We start from the raw sequence: 16,523 nt of genomic DNA on the forward strand, positions 1-16,523 counted from the left end.
ATTATCTAGTGTGGTGGGGGGAGAGGAATGTTTAACAGTAAGAACACAAAATATATCAAAATATGTAATTAATTGTTGTAAACATTGTTAGGGTACAAAGTTGCATGTACTGTTCTAAGGTGGTATTCAAAGCTAAGATGTTACAGCTTCCAGGTATCTCCCTTGTTTCTGCGGGAGTTTGCAACAGAGGCAATGGAGGCAGCAAAGCAGGTGATGAGAGTCACTAAAGGTCATATTCTAGCCTAGCCATAGGTTTAAATAGTTGCAGAACTGTATATAAAATTAAAATCAACTAAACATACATTAAAACTCAGCCCCTGTATGATTCATCTTCCCTTCGATCATGTGCACAAAATGCATGCTGTACCACATACCTGGCCCCCGGCACCACTTCCCAACTCTCCCCACCTCGGTTTTCTGCATAGCCTTTTGGCCAGTGGGACAAATGTCACACAGTACATGGCCCAAGTCCGTTTGCTTGGTGGGACATGGTGGTAACATCAATTATGGAAGAAAAGAGCCATGAGGTTCCTTGAGAAGACACCTAGTTCAATGTTCAATGTATTTACTGCACTCCTCACAGGTATCTGTCTAACCTGTTCTTAGAGACTTTTCTTGATAGATTTTTCCACCGCCCTTCCCAGTACTTAACTACTGTAATCAGTAACCTTATCTTTTTCTTCCTATCAGAAGTAACATGTTTATCTGGTTTATTGTTATCTCGATCCAATCCTCACTACAATAGCCTTTATGAACCTGTAGACTGTTATGTCTGATGCAAGCACTTACCTTCAATCCCAAGCAGGCTGTAGGTGTTGCCTACACAACAAAGTCACATTTAGAACTATGCTATATCACTATAATGTGTACAAAATGTATTAAGGGCTGCGTTTTAAGAGACATTAGAAAGTAATTAAAATGAAAAATGTCAGATGAGAGACTTTTTAACTGGCCTCCAGAAGAGTCTGTTCTTGACCCAGGGCTGCTCTGTTATCTCAGTCAATTATTTGGAATTAAATGAAGCACTGCTCATGAAATCTGCAGATGCCTTCAAAACAGCCAAAGGCCAGCTGGGCTGGGGGCCACTGAGCGATTTAAATCACGAAGTCAGCAGGTGCCCCTTGAACAACATGTGTTTTAATCCACCTACATGGCAAATATCTATGTATCAAAGACGAGGTTGCTGGCTGTGCATGGGAACAAAAATATAAAGCATGCTTTTGGGCTGGGAGCAAGGAAGGAAAATAGTGTCTTTTAAAGCATTGGATCAGATGAGGGCTGAGGAGATCACGAGGGATAAATGCATGAATGCAAGCTGCCAACGCAATGTCGCAGCTGTAACAGCAAATGCTAACGTTAGATGTCTAAGCAAAATTCTGAAGAGTAGTATGTGCTAGTATGTCGCTATGACCATTACATGGCACAGTAACGTGACTATTCTGGAGTCATGATGAATGATAAAAGGTGTAACAAACTGGAAGGGCTCATTAAGAACGCAGAAGAACGAGTCAGTGGAAAGATCTGCTCTGTATGAAGGTGGTATGTAATTATCTACACAGCAAAAACATAGCAGAAAGGCGCTGTAGTCTCCTGTACATAGCAAGATCCACTCACTGAAGAAGGAAAATGTTTAATGTTTAAAAACGATGGCATTTTTCATGCCTTTCCCTTCTCTAGGACTCTTTAATTTTTGAAAACGTAAATCCCGGAAACCCTACGTATTTCAGTATGCTGAGCAGTGCCTGGAGTGAGCCGAATTTAGTTCCTCGCCCCAGCCGCCTCCTGCCCGATGCCGCCGGTGGGACACGGTTCCCACTGCGGAGCACCAGCAGGCACTCCCAAGGGTACCGTCATCCCTCTCCCAGGGGGGCCCAGCGTGGAAAAATTAGCTTAATCTGGGCGTCCTGCCTGCGCAGAACGGTCAAAGCAGCGGCATTAGCTTTTCAGCTTCCACAAGGAACTAACAGTCGAGATAGGACTGAGATTAGAGTTTGTTACCCTTTTTTCCTAAACATACAGCTAGAAAACTAAAGAAGTAATTTACGGAGCAGATGGGGAGGCAGCGGTTGGAATCAACAGTGAGAAAAATGTCAGTGAGGATGTGGTAAATTTTCCGTCAGTTAAGGTCTTTAAACGGCAGCTTACTACTTCGCAGGAATCATCCTGCGGAGCACACGGCACCGACCGGCGCTTGCGGCGGGGCTCGCTGCGTGGGATCCCGGCGTCCTGTGCCGCGAAGGTCAGGCCGGGCGACGGTAACAGGTCTGTCTTTCCCCCCTCCGGATCCCAGCACTACTCGTTGGCTAGCTCGGGCCAGACCCGGGAGGCGGCACCCCAGGGCAAGGCGACCCTTCACTGAGGCGCCGGCCTTGCGCCCCAAGCGCCGGTGCCCCCCCTCGCCCGGGGCTGCCCCCCTCGGGATGCGGTCGTGCTCCGCCAAGCGAACGCCGCCGAACCCCACGCCCCCGCCCCGCCGCTGCCGGGCGCGGAGCCGGCGCCCCGCGGCGCCCTCGGCCCGTGCCCGCCGGCCCCGGCTCCCTCCCCCCCTCTTCCTTGGCGGGCGGCCCCCGCCTCCGCCGCCATGTTGTGGGGCTGACGCCGCCGCGGGAGGCGGTGGCGGCGGCGGAGGAGGAGGCAGCAGCAGCCCTTGCGGAGCCGGCGCTGACGGGCAGCGCAACAGGTACAAGCGGCGGGGCGGCCTGCGGCTCCTCCGCGCCCGCAGGAGCGGGGCCACCTCCCGACCGGACCCGACCCGACGGCCCCGTCCCCAGGGCGCGGGGGGCGGCCGGGGGAAGGGAGGTGCGGGGTGGGTGTGTGTGGGGGACGAGCTCCGGCGGCGCGGAGCTGTCAGCCCGGCCGCCCCGCGGGGCCTCGCTGCGGGCCCGGGGCGGCGGGGCACGGCCGGCCTGGGCGCTGCCGGGCGGGGAAGCGCCTGCTCCTGCCGTCCTGTAAGCACAGCAGCCGCCCGGGCAGGGGGCGGGCGTGGGGACGAACGGGAGAGGTTTCTATTGCGCCGAGCCGCTTTATTTATACCCCCCCCCCCCGCCTTTGAGGGTGGTGGGGTTTGGGTTTTTTTTCTTTCCTCTTAAAAATAGCGTTTTGCGTAGGTTTCGCCCTCCTGGAGAGCAGCTGACTTGCCCGACTCCCCGGCGAGGCCGTGAGCCCCCCCCCTCAGCCGCGGCGGGGCCGGGCGCTGTCAGGGAGCCGGGGCTGGGCAGCGGCTCCCCCTCGCTCCCCGCCGCAGTCCCGTTCCCGGCGTTTCTATGGGAACTGCTCTTCCCGGGAGCCGGCTCCGTCGCCGGGCCGTAAAGTTTGGGCGGTGAGCTCCGCCGCTTGTCCGCGGGGCGGGGGGGAGGCGGCAGTCCGGGCGGAGCTGACGGTAGCGCCTGCTGCTAGCGCTGCTGCTCGCCTCGGCTCTATCACTGCTCTGCGAGGGGAAGAAACACCCGTGTCGGCGCCCAAACAGCTCGCTGTCCGCCCGAGGGAGCGCCCTGGCGAGGTGAGGTAACTCGGTCGTGTTAAGGGACCCCGGGTGGTTGTGGGGATGGTGATTTTGCTTCTTGTAGTTACTGTGAAAGCCTTAGAGTTTGGAGAAATTGAACTGGGTTCTGCAGCTGAAGTTTGTGAACTGCTTTGTCGGTAAATAGACTGGCTTTCCTCGGTCTCGGCTTCATGCTGCGGCATGTCGTAGCTCAGAAAATAAAATGGGGCTGAGATAACGCGATTCGGTTCCCTAAACATTAAGATACTATTTTGAGTACATCAAATGGTTTTCGTAGCAGTTGACGCTTTGACATCTGTCACATAGCAGAACTTGAAAGTAGACGGTGCTTCAGATAGCACCTATGATCTTTAACCTACGCTCATAGCGGTTCTCTTAAACATGAGTTGGAAATTCCCCATCTAAAACACTGGAGTGAGAAGTTACAAGCTGCTTGCCCTTGTGTTCAGGCTGCCCTAGCGTTTGCATCTCTCTTTTGGGAACATGATGTTTTTTAAACTTGTTTTTGTTCATGCTTGCCTGTGATGGCAGCAGCTCCCACGCTTGAATGTGCACAGGAAAACATAAAAAGCATGTGAAGCAGTACAGCTTTGGCGTGGTGTGGATAACATCAGTGGTACACAAAATGCAGCTTGCTTTCAAGAGTTTTAAATTGTTCATCTGAAATTAGGTTGTAATTCAAAGACTGTAGCTGTAACAAACATCTGTGGCCACTGATGTGACGGTGATGTTTAGAAATAATGAGTATTAGGAACTAATGGGATAAATAGCTAGCTGGGCTTCATTCTTCTACTAAACCTTGTTCATTTTTGTTCTCGTGTTTCCGCTATACCTCCCCTGTTTGGTTTGTCTGTATCTTTTTTATTCTGACTAAGCTGGGAGGAGCGTTCACACCACCATACCTCTGGATATTAAGAGAAACCTTGGTTCAGACTCTAGGCTCCGTATAATGTTAAGAGAACCACATGCATCCCTGCAAACATGGATTGAGACTGCTCCATGCTCTCTGTTATACAGAAATTGTGGTCAGATTAGCATCCTAACTCAGGTACCTAAGTTAGATCAAGTGAATATGTTTCTCCATTTAATTACTATCCTGAGGGAATTGCATTTACTTTTTTCTCCTCTGTCTATACAGGATGTAGCATATGGGATGTATCCCTCACTGAGCTGTTAGCTGCTACTGTAATATAAACAAAGAGTGTGTTCCTGTAGCACTAACAATAACAAAAATGCTGTACCTGTGGCTTGTTTGTGCTAATCACCGTATGGGCTTATCTACCGTATAGCAGGTGGTTCTGCTATTAGAGCTTCATCTGCTGCTTATTTTTTTCACCATTCTTGTTGTGGACAGAGTAAGGTAGGTTAAGGCAGAAGTGACCTGTGAATGATTTTGAACTGTGCTGTTGAGAAGGCTTTATTTATTGAGTTTCAGGTATTACAGTGACTGGGATCATGACAGTTCTTACAGTAGGTTTATTTACAGATATTTCTGTTGCGGTCTTTAATATTGAAAAGTGAATTAATTTCATGCCATAGCAAAGTAGCAGCTATGAAAAATGAAGCTAAGTTCTGTAGGTGATAGTAATTCTTCATTGAGCTATTCATCTGGAGCTGGTGGGGAAAATGGGACAGGATTTTGAAAGTGAAAGGTAGTCTATGTCATTTGCATGGGGCATTATCAAAAAGCTTCACACTCCTTGAAAAGAGGCGTGTGTCGGGAAAAGACCTTGTGATTAGCTCCTGAAGAGCAGTGTAGTCCAGGTCATTAGTTCCTGTTGCAAATTGAGACAGAGGTCTCTGGCCTGAGAGATACCTCATTAATTAACAGTGTACAAGTCTACAAGTAAATTCTCTGCTCTTACCTCAAAAGATTAAGTTTGATCAGCATGTAAAATTTGAGAAGAGACCATTTCATGAGATTTTTATGTCCAGGGTTGTTCTCTTTGCCTTTTTAAAACTGGTTCAAAAGTTGGACATGTTTACTTTCAAGTCAAAATAGGCCAGAAATGAACATTAAAAGTAAAGATCTCCAATATCTTAGTTTTTAAAATAGCTTTTAACTGCTTCTGTTTGCTTTTATTTACCTAAAATGTAGTCATAGAATAATTTAGTTGGAAGGGACTTCTGGAGATAACTGGTCCAACTCTCACTAAAAGCACAGCCAACTTAGAGCAGGTTGCTCAGAGCCGTGTCTGATTGTGTTTGGACTACCTCCAAGGGTGGAGATCCCACAACCTCTCTGGGTAGCCCCCTCCAGTTTGGCATCCAAACTTGGTCAGAGTGCATCCCATCCCGTTGCCCAGATTGTCAGTGAAGACACTGAACAGTATTGGCTGTGGTATCAACCCCTGAGGAATATCATTAGTTCCAACCAGATGGATTTTGGACTCCTGATCACAGCCCTTTGAGTCCACTGGTCAAGCTAGTTTTCCACTCAGCCTATTAAAACTGTATTTCACCATTTTGGCTCTGAAGATACTGTGGGAAACGTTGAAAGCCTTCGTAAAGTCACAACAAGCTGCTCTGTCCTCGTCCACAGAGCAGGTCACCTCAACACAGAAAGCTATGAGATGTGTCAGGTGTGGTTAGTCCTGGGTAGGTGCATGCTGGCAGTTTCCCATCATCTTCTTGTTCTTTAAGCATCTGTAGGTGGTTCCCAGGAGGATTTGCTCCATAATCTTTCCAGGGACTAAAGTCAGACTTAGCAGCCTTCTGTTTCGTTGAACTGTCCCTCTTGTCCTTCCAGAAGATGGGTGTGATGTTTGCCTTTTTCCAGTTGTCAGGATCCCTGACCAGTCACCAAGACCTTCCAAAAACCATAGAGCTTGGTCTTGCAATGACATCAGCCAGTGTTCCTGGCAGCGCTGGTGCTGTGACTTGTTCCTTATATGTCTATGCAACTGCTACATTTCCTTGCTTTCAAGTTACTTTATTTTGACTTCCAAAAGCTGCTTTCAGTTCAGTGTAATGCCACATCTCTTGGCAAGGTATATTAGATGACGGATCCTGCCATGTTTTTAAGTTTTGGGGGGAAGCTTGACATAAACATAGTCCTTTTGTGAAAATTGTGAGAGGAGTATAGGTTGTTGACTTCGTGAATTTGTGGTGTTGCTTTTGGATTGGAGGGCTCATTTTGTGTGGCTGAATGATGTGGGAAAGTCAGTGACCTTTCTTTACCTTTCTCATCTTAAGTGATGACTGGTGATTATAAAGATAACAAAGATAATGTAGAACTAATTAGAGAATTCTCTTTTTTTATGACTGACCTATTTCAAGCACTATCGTTTGTCAGTAAAACACTTAACACAAAGAGTACTTGGAGGTTCAGAGATTGACCCTAGGTATGGGGTGAAATAGGGTAGTTACTGTATTCCTTTTAGCTTTAAAAACACCTTAGCACCCCTGAACTTCACCTTCTAAAATTGCATGTTCCTTGCGTACCCTGGTTGGTGAAAGATGATGCAACAGACTGTTTTGGGGGGAAGCACTCTTGTTAGAGTGCCTGGTCAGGTTTTTGGAAGTGCTAAGCAGCTGTTTTAAGTGATCCCACAATTTTCAAATGCTTAGTTGCAAATGTTGCGGGTGCCTGAATTACGTCTGGAAATCTGTTTCTGAATCCTGATCAGTATAGAACTGGGAGGCTTATCTCTACATGTTGGTTCAAGTTCCTTTCAGTGACTGACCAATGTAAGCTGAAATTTTAAGCCAGCTGTGAGCAGTGCCACTGGTGAAGCCTTGTTTTCTGTGGTGTTGGCTGTCTGAATCTAATCAGATGTAAGCTTTTGTTGAAGTTTTTCTCATGGGCAGTATGTTTAGAACATCTTTCAGCCATGTAGATTCTCTGGTGTCTAATATTGGTATGCAAATGTACAGCAGTCTTTCTCGTTAATGGGGGCACTAAGTTTGGTAGTGTCTTCTCTGTTTGGTTGCCTATTTTCATGAATCTTGTAGGCAGTTAAGATCTTTACAAAGTCCACCCTTCTGTTAAGTTTGGTTCATGTTGGGTGATGGAATTCATCAAAGTACGTATTAACTATTCGTGCCTCATACCCTTAAAAGCCAAGCTAAGAATTTAAGCATGCTGGTTACTTGGTTACTAGGATGTTACTCCTTTCATTGAAGATCTTGTCCATCAGGATTTTTTTTTTTTTTTTATTCTCAGATTTATTTAAGTCTTTCTCTAGAAAACAAGCTAGGTAATTTTATTTCATGAGGCGTCTTTGATTCTTCTTACATCCACACATACTTTGTTTTATTGCATATTGCAAGACTGACTATACAGAGACTGTAGTAACTTGTTTTTCTGGTACTGTTGTGGCATTAGCACCAAACATTCAAAAGGTGAGGAATAGGTCACATAAAAATCATAAAGTAAAGGTGGAGCTGATGAAATGTCATTTTCTTCAAATTCAGAATGTTTAAGACTTCGTAAGTATAGGAACACAGCCTGGCCAGGTTGGTTACTTGGATCCTAGAGTTAAAGTAATGAGTTGAACATTAATATATAGATGAGCACAGTGTTGTGTAACTCTTATTTTCAGAACACCACATGAAATTCAAATGATGTAACATGATGACAGTAGCAGCGCAACACATTGGAGTTACCTAATAAAGGACAATTACCTGAGTACTATTTTTAAACATTTTTGCAGTTACAGATAGTTGAAAAAACATGGTTGATCCAGATAAGTCACAGCTGCTTTGGAACTGCGATTCTGAGAGCAGCCAGTTTGACTTGAGACATTTTGATATGGGATGTTGTTGCTTCAGCTTCAGAAGTAGCAGGTAATAATTCTGAGCTGGGTCTTCTAGTGAAAATTTTCAAGGCTGATGCAAGTGGAGCTTGTGAAATGCTGTGGCATCAGTTGTGAGTGATATTTGCAGCTAGTGATTCAACAGCATACACATGAAGTAAGGCAAGAACAGGAAATGGGAGTTATTCTTCTTTGTTTCTAAAAATACTACAACTGGAATGCAAAAAAATGACCTATTATGGCTATACTAATAAATGTATCAAAAATCAGAGCTAACTTAAATAATACTTTTAGCCTTATCTTTCAAAGGTCAAGAATTTTACTAATCAAAATCTAAAACTCCCTTGCTTTTTCCACTGCACTCTTAGTGTAGTCATAATATTATGAGTTTCTTAAGGTAGGACAAGTGTCTTTCTAACTGAGATACACTTCTGCTTATAGGGACTTCACATGAGATATGTGTCTAAACCAGGTATAATTGGTTCCCTAAGTTCATGAAATTAATTTGCAGTGGTCAAAACATGATTACTGTATGCTGTTAGAGCCCAGTGTTGAAGGTTAAGAGACCAAATTTCAACTGGATGCTTTGAAGAACTGTTCTTGGTAATACAGCGTGGACAGGACTTGTGGCTGAGAGCGTGGTCAGAGCAGGAGGCTTCAGCTGGGGCAGGTGAGAGGTGCTGTGGCTATGCTGCCTGGGTCCTGGGTCCAGCTCAGGACCAGCATGCCTCCTGGGGCTCCTGTACTGGGCGGGATCTCTTGGACCTCCATTACACCCACAGTTTTCTATCTTGCTTTGGGGAATGCATTTTTACCCATCTGTTGCCCATCCAAAATAAGGCTACCTAGTTAATTTTTCTTGTTTTGACTGCTAAAGCTGATTTGCTTCTTCTCCCATGAGGTTTTCTTGGTTTTTGTTTCATCAGAAATAAACTACATTTCTTTGCTTTAAAGGCCTCTTGTGGCCTGTCTCCTCTCTGCCTGTCATCTCATTCAATTTTGAGAAGTTAAGCCTGTGATGGTTTTGTGCACCTGCCCAGCTTGAAAGCAGATACCCAAAATGTAAATCCAAGTGTCGCTGAATGTTTTACCTTCATTAGTTTTACAAATAGTGAAATACTGTTCTCTGCTGTGCGTAGAAGATTGGCCACATATTCTGTATCTTCTGTTTTATTCTTAGCTATAGCAGTCCATTAGATGTTCTGTATGTTTTGCACTGTTATCTGGGACTGAAAGCTGAGCAACAAGTTAAGTAGCAGCTCCTGTATCATAAGGAGAAGATAATCTAAGCATTCTTCTGTTAGGTGGGGGTTTTTTTCTCTGTTAGGAGGCAGATTTCGCTTGTGCTTGTGATGGAAGGACAGGAGGGGGCTCAAAAATTTCCTCTAAGATGGCAAGACTTCAAATGGATAAGCTCTTAAGTAATATGCTCTGAATGTTTCCAGTCATGGTTGAAGTCAGAAAATAATGGAAAGAAGAGAAAACTCATCAAAGATTTATGTTTCATCTAAGTCCACGTTGATGTAAATTAGGAGTTGAGTGTGGAAGTGGAGAACTGTAGGTTTCAAGGTGTGTGGACCTCACCAAACAGCATCTTGGGGCTCTTGCACAATGCTTGCAAATAATTAGATGTGAGAATTGATGTGTCTCAAAACAGGATCTAGAAAAAACAGCATATGGAGTGGGGAGTCATGTAAATTAGAAAGTAGGAAGCAAAAAAGACAAGAGTGTATTTTAAGTTACCACCCATTCAGGAGCAAGTGTATCTCACTCAGCTCTCTGGAAAGGTTATGATATGCAGAAAGGTTATGATATGCAGCCTGGAGTTCCTTCTCGAAGGTAGAAGCTCAGAGCCCCTTAAAAAAAGAATCTTATAAATAATCCACCCTCTGCTTTTTTCTTTTTTTCTTTTCCTTTTTAAGCAAAGCAAGCAGAGGTGGTGAAGTCTGCCAGTGTCTGGGATCAGGTTAGTGAATGTATTCTTCCAGGGCGTGACAGAGCTGGGTTCAATTCCCATCTTTTCCTGAGGAAGTTCATGTATGCATCTCCTGGGAGAAGGGCCAGGGATTTAAATAGTGAGCTTCCTGAAGTGGGATTCTCATTCCCTCCTTCAGAATTTCTTCTTTGCAAAGAAGAATCAAAGCTGGAGGGGCATGGACAGAGAGGGACCTGCGGCTGTCTGGCTCAGTGGAAGAGAATTTCATGTAGGAGGTTGGAGTCCTGAGTTGACGTTACTATTCCAAACACCATGCATGGGTTTCCTTAAACAACTGTGCAATAAAATGTGGGAAAGCCTTCTCCTAGGAGGAAGGAAAGATCTGTTTCAATCTCCAGCAACAGAGGAGAGAGTTGAACTGGGTCTTGATATTTTGAATGAGTGTTTTCACAGCTAAGCAGCTGTGTAAGAAACAGAGTAAACCCATCAATACTGAGCACACAATTATGTTTTTTAAAAATAAACGGAGATTCTTGTATTTTGTGTGGCATCCATTTTGCATGGTCAGTATATTCAGAAAGCTTGTTAGTCAGGCAAGGTGGGCAGAAGGATATTTGTCAGAAAAAAATATTTTTTGTGTTCTGTCTTAATCACTGTTTGGAAGCAAGTTGCTCTGTAACAGTGAGCAAGGAAGGGACTTCGTACCATAGAGTTAAGAAGAAAAATATTTAACACTTTTTTTTTTTTCTTGAAATGTCAAAATATTAGCTTGCAGTACTCTTATCCACAGTAACAGAGGGGAGCAGGAAGAGCTAGCGATCTGCTAGCTACCCGGATTGACTTCTTCATTTTGTTACTGATGTCATTCATTTGTTATCAGAGTGGGTGGACTTTGTGAAGCTGGCCACAGTACATTTTGAAAAGGCACTGTCACTGCGTATAACTCCACTGTATAAAGGAGATAAATTCTTGGCCTGCCAAAATGTTGTGTTGTTTTTCTTTTATTGTTTTTAATCGGTAAACTTTTCTACCGATATATCTTGAACAAAGAGAAGTTGTAGTCTGTGCTGCTTTATAATGCCTTACTAATGCTTACTATTCTCTGATTTTCAAGAGGATAATCCAAAAAAAGCACAGAACAACTACATGGGCTGTTACGCTGTCACTGTTTGATTTGCAAATACTGAGTAGTCTTTGTGTTGCCCAGATCTACAGATGTTGCAAAGAATAAATTGGTCAACTAGTACTGCAATCTCTGTCCTTGCTAATTGGTTCTTACAGCAAAAATCTGCAATGTATCTTCTTTCTGTCCTTGAGAAAAGCAAAAGGCTAGTAGTGTGTCCACACAGGCTGCTTCTGCAGTATTTGCTTTATTCCAGTTAAAACTGGTAGGACAGAGCCTGATGCACCAGACCTTCATTCCTACTAAAACTGTGTGGCTGTGGTTTTTTCTGAGAAACATTTTGAAAAAAATTGATTAAAGTATAAATATTAACAAAGATTGTGGTAAGACTGTTCTTCATAAAATGGCAATATGCCTATGATGGAAAAGAAAGGTTTTCTTTTCCCTTTCTCCTGCAGTCTGCCCAGCTCTAGTGTTTTCTAATGCTTTCAGCATGGTTGTAAGGTTCCCTCTCCTTCTTGCAATCTTGTCATTTCTTTTCTCAACTTGTATCAACTGTAAGGAACACTGAGAGAGGGAGCAGAAGTTGCAGTTTGGCAGGTCAGTTTGTGAAAACAATTAGTGCTTTAAACATTGGGACTACTCAGATGGTTTGTTTACAAGAACTTGCCGTTCTGCTATTTAAACCTAACATCCAAGTTTTCCTGTTTTCACCCTAAATGGCATCAGGGCTTAATGTCCTCTACAGCGTTCACCAGGATGTTTGATCCTGTTTTGTTACAATGTGGATCTGGTGCTGCCCGTGCCACAGTTTCTTGCAACAGGTAACTGAGTTCACCAAGCACCTCTCCTAGAACATTTTGCAGAGACAAATCATTTTCTGTGAGATATTCTGGTTGTGATGGCCATTTTTCCATCTATATCTTCTGTTTGGGATACTAGTTATAGTCTTTTCTTGAGGTTTTTTTTTTCTTCAGTAAATGTTTTTATAAGGCATTGGGTTTCTCTGTAGTATTGTGTAATAAGGTTCTTTGGAAATTTACAGCTTTCACCTCGATTAATGATTGAAAGTTATCAGAGTTGTTCTAAAAAAAGTCAGTTTGGCCTAAAGCAAGAATATTTTGCTGAGATTTCCCTTGGTAAATAAATGGTGCACACCTGTGTCCTAAAGGTGCAAGGTACTTTTACAGATGGCGACTAGAACAACTTTATTTGGAATTTGTGAAAATAAGCTGCTTTTAACGTTGATATATGCATAATATCCAAGCCTTTGGGGTGTGCTGTGGAAATGTAGATGACGGAATACTTGTTGAGGGCAAGCTGCATTCTTTGGGAGGGATTGTTTCCACAGACCTTTGAAAAATATGTGTAGACTTTGAGTTTACTGGGCTGTTTCCTCCTTCCCTAAAAAATTGAATGAGGGGAAATTATGTTGCAGCGATGCTTTTATTTTTGCTTTTTTTACCTCTCAGTGCAACTTTGGAATCTGTCACCAGAGAAGCATGTGTGCTTGGTGTAACCCTGGTGTCTGGATGAAACGGATCTGTGCAAAGGGATAGAATGGGGTCTCAGTGCTGGTGTGATATGAAATCTTGTAAAAACTGCATTTATGATTCCTGGTTGCTTCTGTAAGGTCGTAGTTTTCAGTATTATTTGTGGGGGTTAATGTAGGAGGTTTTTGGTGCCCTTCAGGTCTAGTATTTTAAAATATGACAAGATCTGCCTTATAGACATAATAATGAGATGGCAGAGCTAAATCATGATTTAATCACTTCACATTGGTGTAATGTACTCTTAGTACAGATCTGTTGGGCAGTTCCCTCTTGGTTTTGGACCTTTGTTTTGCATCTACATGGCAGTGCCTGGTGTAGACTTATGAGGCTGGGTCAGCCCAGGCTTGGGAAATTTAGGGAATTTTCAGGTATGCTGAAAAAAACCTGTGTTGATAATTTGGGCTGAGCTGGTCATTATTTTTGAGAGTGCTGCACTGGAACAGAGTATCAGTGTGGTATTAGAAACATCTGATCTCTGACTCCTTCTTCTGAGAGGACAGATAATGGTATGGATGATAACACGGCTGTGCTGTATTCAGTGTCTGACTATGGTTTCTAATTCTGCTTGAGGTGAGCTATGAAACTTCTGTTACCACAGAATCACAAAGTGGTTTGGGTTTGTAGGGACCTTTAAAGATCATCTAGTCCAACCCCCCTGCCACGGGCAGGGACACTTTCCACTAGACCAGGTTGCTCAAAGCCCCATCCAACCCAGCCTTGGACACTGCCAGGGATGGGGCAGCCACAACTTCTCTGGGCAACCTGTTCCAGTGTCTCACTACCCTATTCGTAAAAAAAATTTTCTCCTTGTGTCCAATCTAAATCTACCTTCTTTTAGTTTAAAACCATTGCCCCTTGTTCTGTCCCCACAGGCCCTGGGAAAAAGTCTCTCTCCATCTTTCTTATAAGCTCCCTCCAAGTATTGCAATAAGGTTTCCCCGGAGCTTTCTCTCCTCCCAGCTGAACAACCCCAACTCTCCCAACCCTTCCTCAAAGGAGAGGTGTTCCAGCCCTCTGACCATTTTCACAGCCCTCCTCTGGACCTGCTCCAGCAGGTCCATGTCTGTCTTGCACTGGGGACCCCAGAGCTGGATGCAGTACTCCAGGTGGGGTCTCACAAGAGCAGAGGGGGAGAATCACCTCCCTCGACCTGCTGGCCATGCTTCTTTTGATGCAGCCCAGGACAGAGAACACTTGTCTTACAGATTAGTGAAGGGTAGTTACCTGTATATGTAGCTGTCGGTAACAGTGGGCTGGAGTTACCCCAGCTGATGAATATGAACAAGGAACATGTGTCCTCCGCAGACACAGAGCTTTCATAAATAGGAAGGACCCTCACCAGGCTAACATGAGGGCTTTGACCTCAAATTTTTTCCGTTGAAATTGATTTTAAAACATGGTATAGTTGAGACTCTAGGGACATAAAAACGTGGGAGAGGGGGTTTACACATTTTGTGTGTGTTCAGCTGCCTGGGTTACCTCTCCCACTCACGTGGTCAGCAGTTGGGAGTTCAGAAAGCTCAATCTACATGAGCCATTTTGGCAAAACCAAAGAAGATGGTCTGACTTTCTCTACAGCTGTAAGTTCTGTAAAGTATTTTAAAAATAATTCTTAAGATTTTGGGCTATAAGAGTTAATCAGTTTATTATCAGACTTGTATTGTCTGATAATTATCTGACTTGTATTGTGAGGCCTCACCTTGAATACTGCGTGCAGTTTTGGGCTACACAATATAAGAAGGATATAAAAATATCAGAATGTGCCCAAATGAGGGCAACAAAGATGGTGAAAGGACTACAGGGCAAGACTTCTGAGGAGCAGCTGAGGTTTGCTGAGCGTAGAGAAGGAGAGACCGAGGGGTGACCTCATTGCTCTCTGCATCTTCCTCATGAGGGGGAGCATCAAGGGAGGTCCTGGTCCCTTCTCTCTGGTGACAGGACATGAGGGAATGGCTTAAAGCTGCGTCAGGGGAGGTTAAGTTTGGATATTAGGAAAAAGTTCTCCACTGAGAGGGTGGTCATGCACTGGAACAAGCTCCCCAGGGAAGTGGTCATGGCCCCAAGCCAGCTGGTGTTGGTGAAGCGTTTGGACAATGCTCTTAGATGTTTTAACTTTCGGGTTGTCCTGTGTGGGGTCTGAAGTTGGACTCAATGATCCTCATGGGTCCCTTCCAACTTGGGGTATTCTGTGGTTCTGTGATTCTACTGTAATTACTCATTTAAAAAACCCTAAAAGAGATCTGAAAATAAGAGAAGAAAAAAATACACTGGACAAAAGATCAAATGTGTAGCCTTTATCCATTAAGACTGTAAATCTAGCACAAGTCACATGCAGGTGGAAATCTCTGTCAACGCAGAGCTCTGCTGAGCTTTGCTCTGTGGATTCTGGGGATGTTCTCCAGCATCCCGCCTCTGTGTCATGGTTTCAGGTTCTCTTCTAGCTCTCCTTGACAGAACAGCTTTTGCAGAGAAATGTGCTGTAGAAATGTTCAACAACATTGGAAGCAGTTTTTGGGAAGGCTATATATAGATTTCAGGTGTCTTTTGGTTGGTTGCTGGTAAGGCCTAGGAGGAGATGCTGGAAGCAACCTAAAAATACTCCAATTTGTTTTAGAATTCATGTCTTGGAGTAGATCCATGCTTCCTTTTTTCATCTTTCTGCAACTGATACCTAATATCACCCTGAGAGATCATTTGGACTTGCTAATCATTCAATTTACTCTTTATATATATGTGTGTGTGTTTGTGTATACACAAATGTATGTATAATGTATATAAAAAAACCTGGAATGTCAAATGTCTTAATGACACTGGTCTGTAATGTGTCAGATTTAAAAAAAAAATAAAAAATTGTTCATTCCTTACTGGACAGTTACATAAGCAACATAGAGCAAGATAACTTCAGATAAAATACTGTTCTTCATTCACTTGGGGGGGACCAGGTACGCACATGGCTGAGGTGTACAAACGACCCAGTGAGAATGAATGATTTGTGGCCTATTACAATAGCATGATATTAGATGTTATTTATAGGATATGTAAATAATAATACAAATAAACATATAAATAAATATAGTAATAATAGTGACGTAAAATATGTAGAAAGGATTGTTAACAACTGATCCCAGACATTTTTATTTTCATTGCAGAAATGTGCAATAGATATAAAAAATGCTCTCCTGTCTACTTGTGAAACCAGAGTGCTTTCTACTTGTGTGATTTTTGTGATGAGGTGTGCAGGAGTTTCCTTGGAGGGGGTGGGAGTGTGGGGGATGTGATATTTCTGTACTTGATATTAAAATCTGTGGTTATATTGAGATGTGAAGGGTTTTTTTGGTGCGGGGAGAAGGTTTGGTATCTAAAGAGGGCATGACAGAGGGATATGAGATGTGATTTTGTTGGGTTTTTTTTTAAATTAAAATCAAAATTTTATTTTTGTAGCTTCATCCTGAACAATAGTTTCTCCATGTAAAGCACAGGATAATGATGTATAAATTTCAGTATTTAACTAAAATTATCTCATCCAAAGCAAAAGCTCATTGCATTGTCTTAGTTCTATGTAAAGCTGTGCTTATGCTTATCCCTCAGATAAGTATTAGTGAATACTTTGCAGTTCTAATGAATTAATAACATTAATACAGGTACTCTTGAA

The 16,523-nt window shown here is 43.6% G+C and overlaps 1 protein-coding gene across 5 annotated transcripts in view; it reads left to right on the top strand.

The window, feature by feature from the left end:
- Positions 1-2,546: 2,546 nt before the first annotated feature.
- Positions 2,547-16,523, top strand: part of ITSN2 (intersectin 2) — an 86,570-nt gene continuing 72,593 nt past the window's right edge. For 2 of the 5 annotated variants that reach the window (XM_069805674.1, XM_069805675.1), the window contains exon 1: positions 2,549-2,680. The gene's annotated coding sequence lies outside the window, so the exon portion shown is untranslated. Of the gene's footprint in view, positions 2,800-3,305; positions 3,500-16,523 lie in introns of those variants that run through there. The other 3 variants (XM_069805670.1, XM_069805672.1, XM_069805671.1) reach the window with 3 other exon arrangements.

The sequence above is a fragment of the Haliaeetus albicilla genome, chromosome 18 (assembly GCF_947461875.1).
Source record: "Haliaeetus albicilla chromosome 18, bHalAlb1.1, whole genome shotgun sequence".
Taxonomy (NCBI): Eukaryota; Metazoa; Chordata; class Aves; order Accipitriformes; family Accipitridae; genus Haliaeetus; species Haliaeetus albicilla.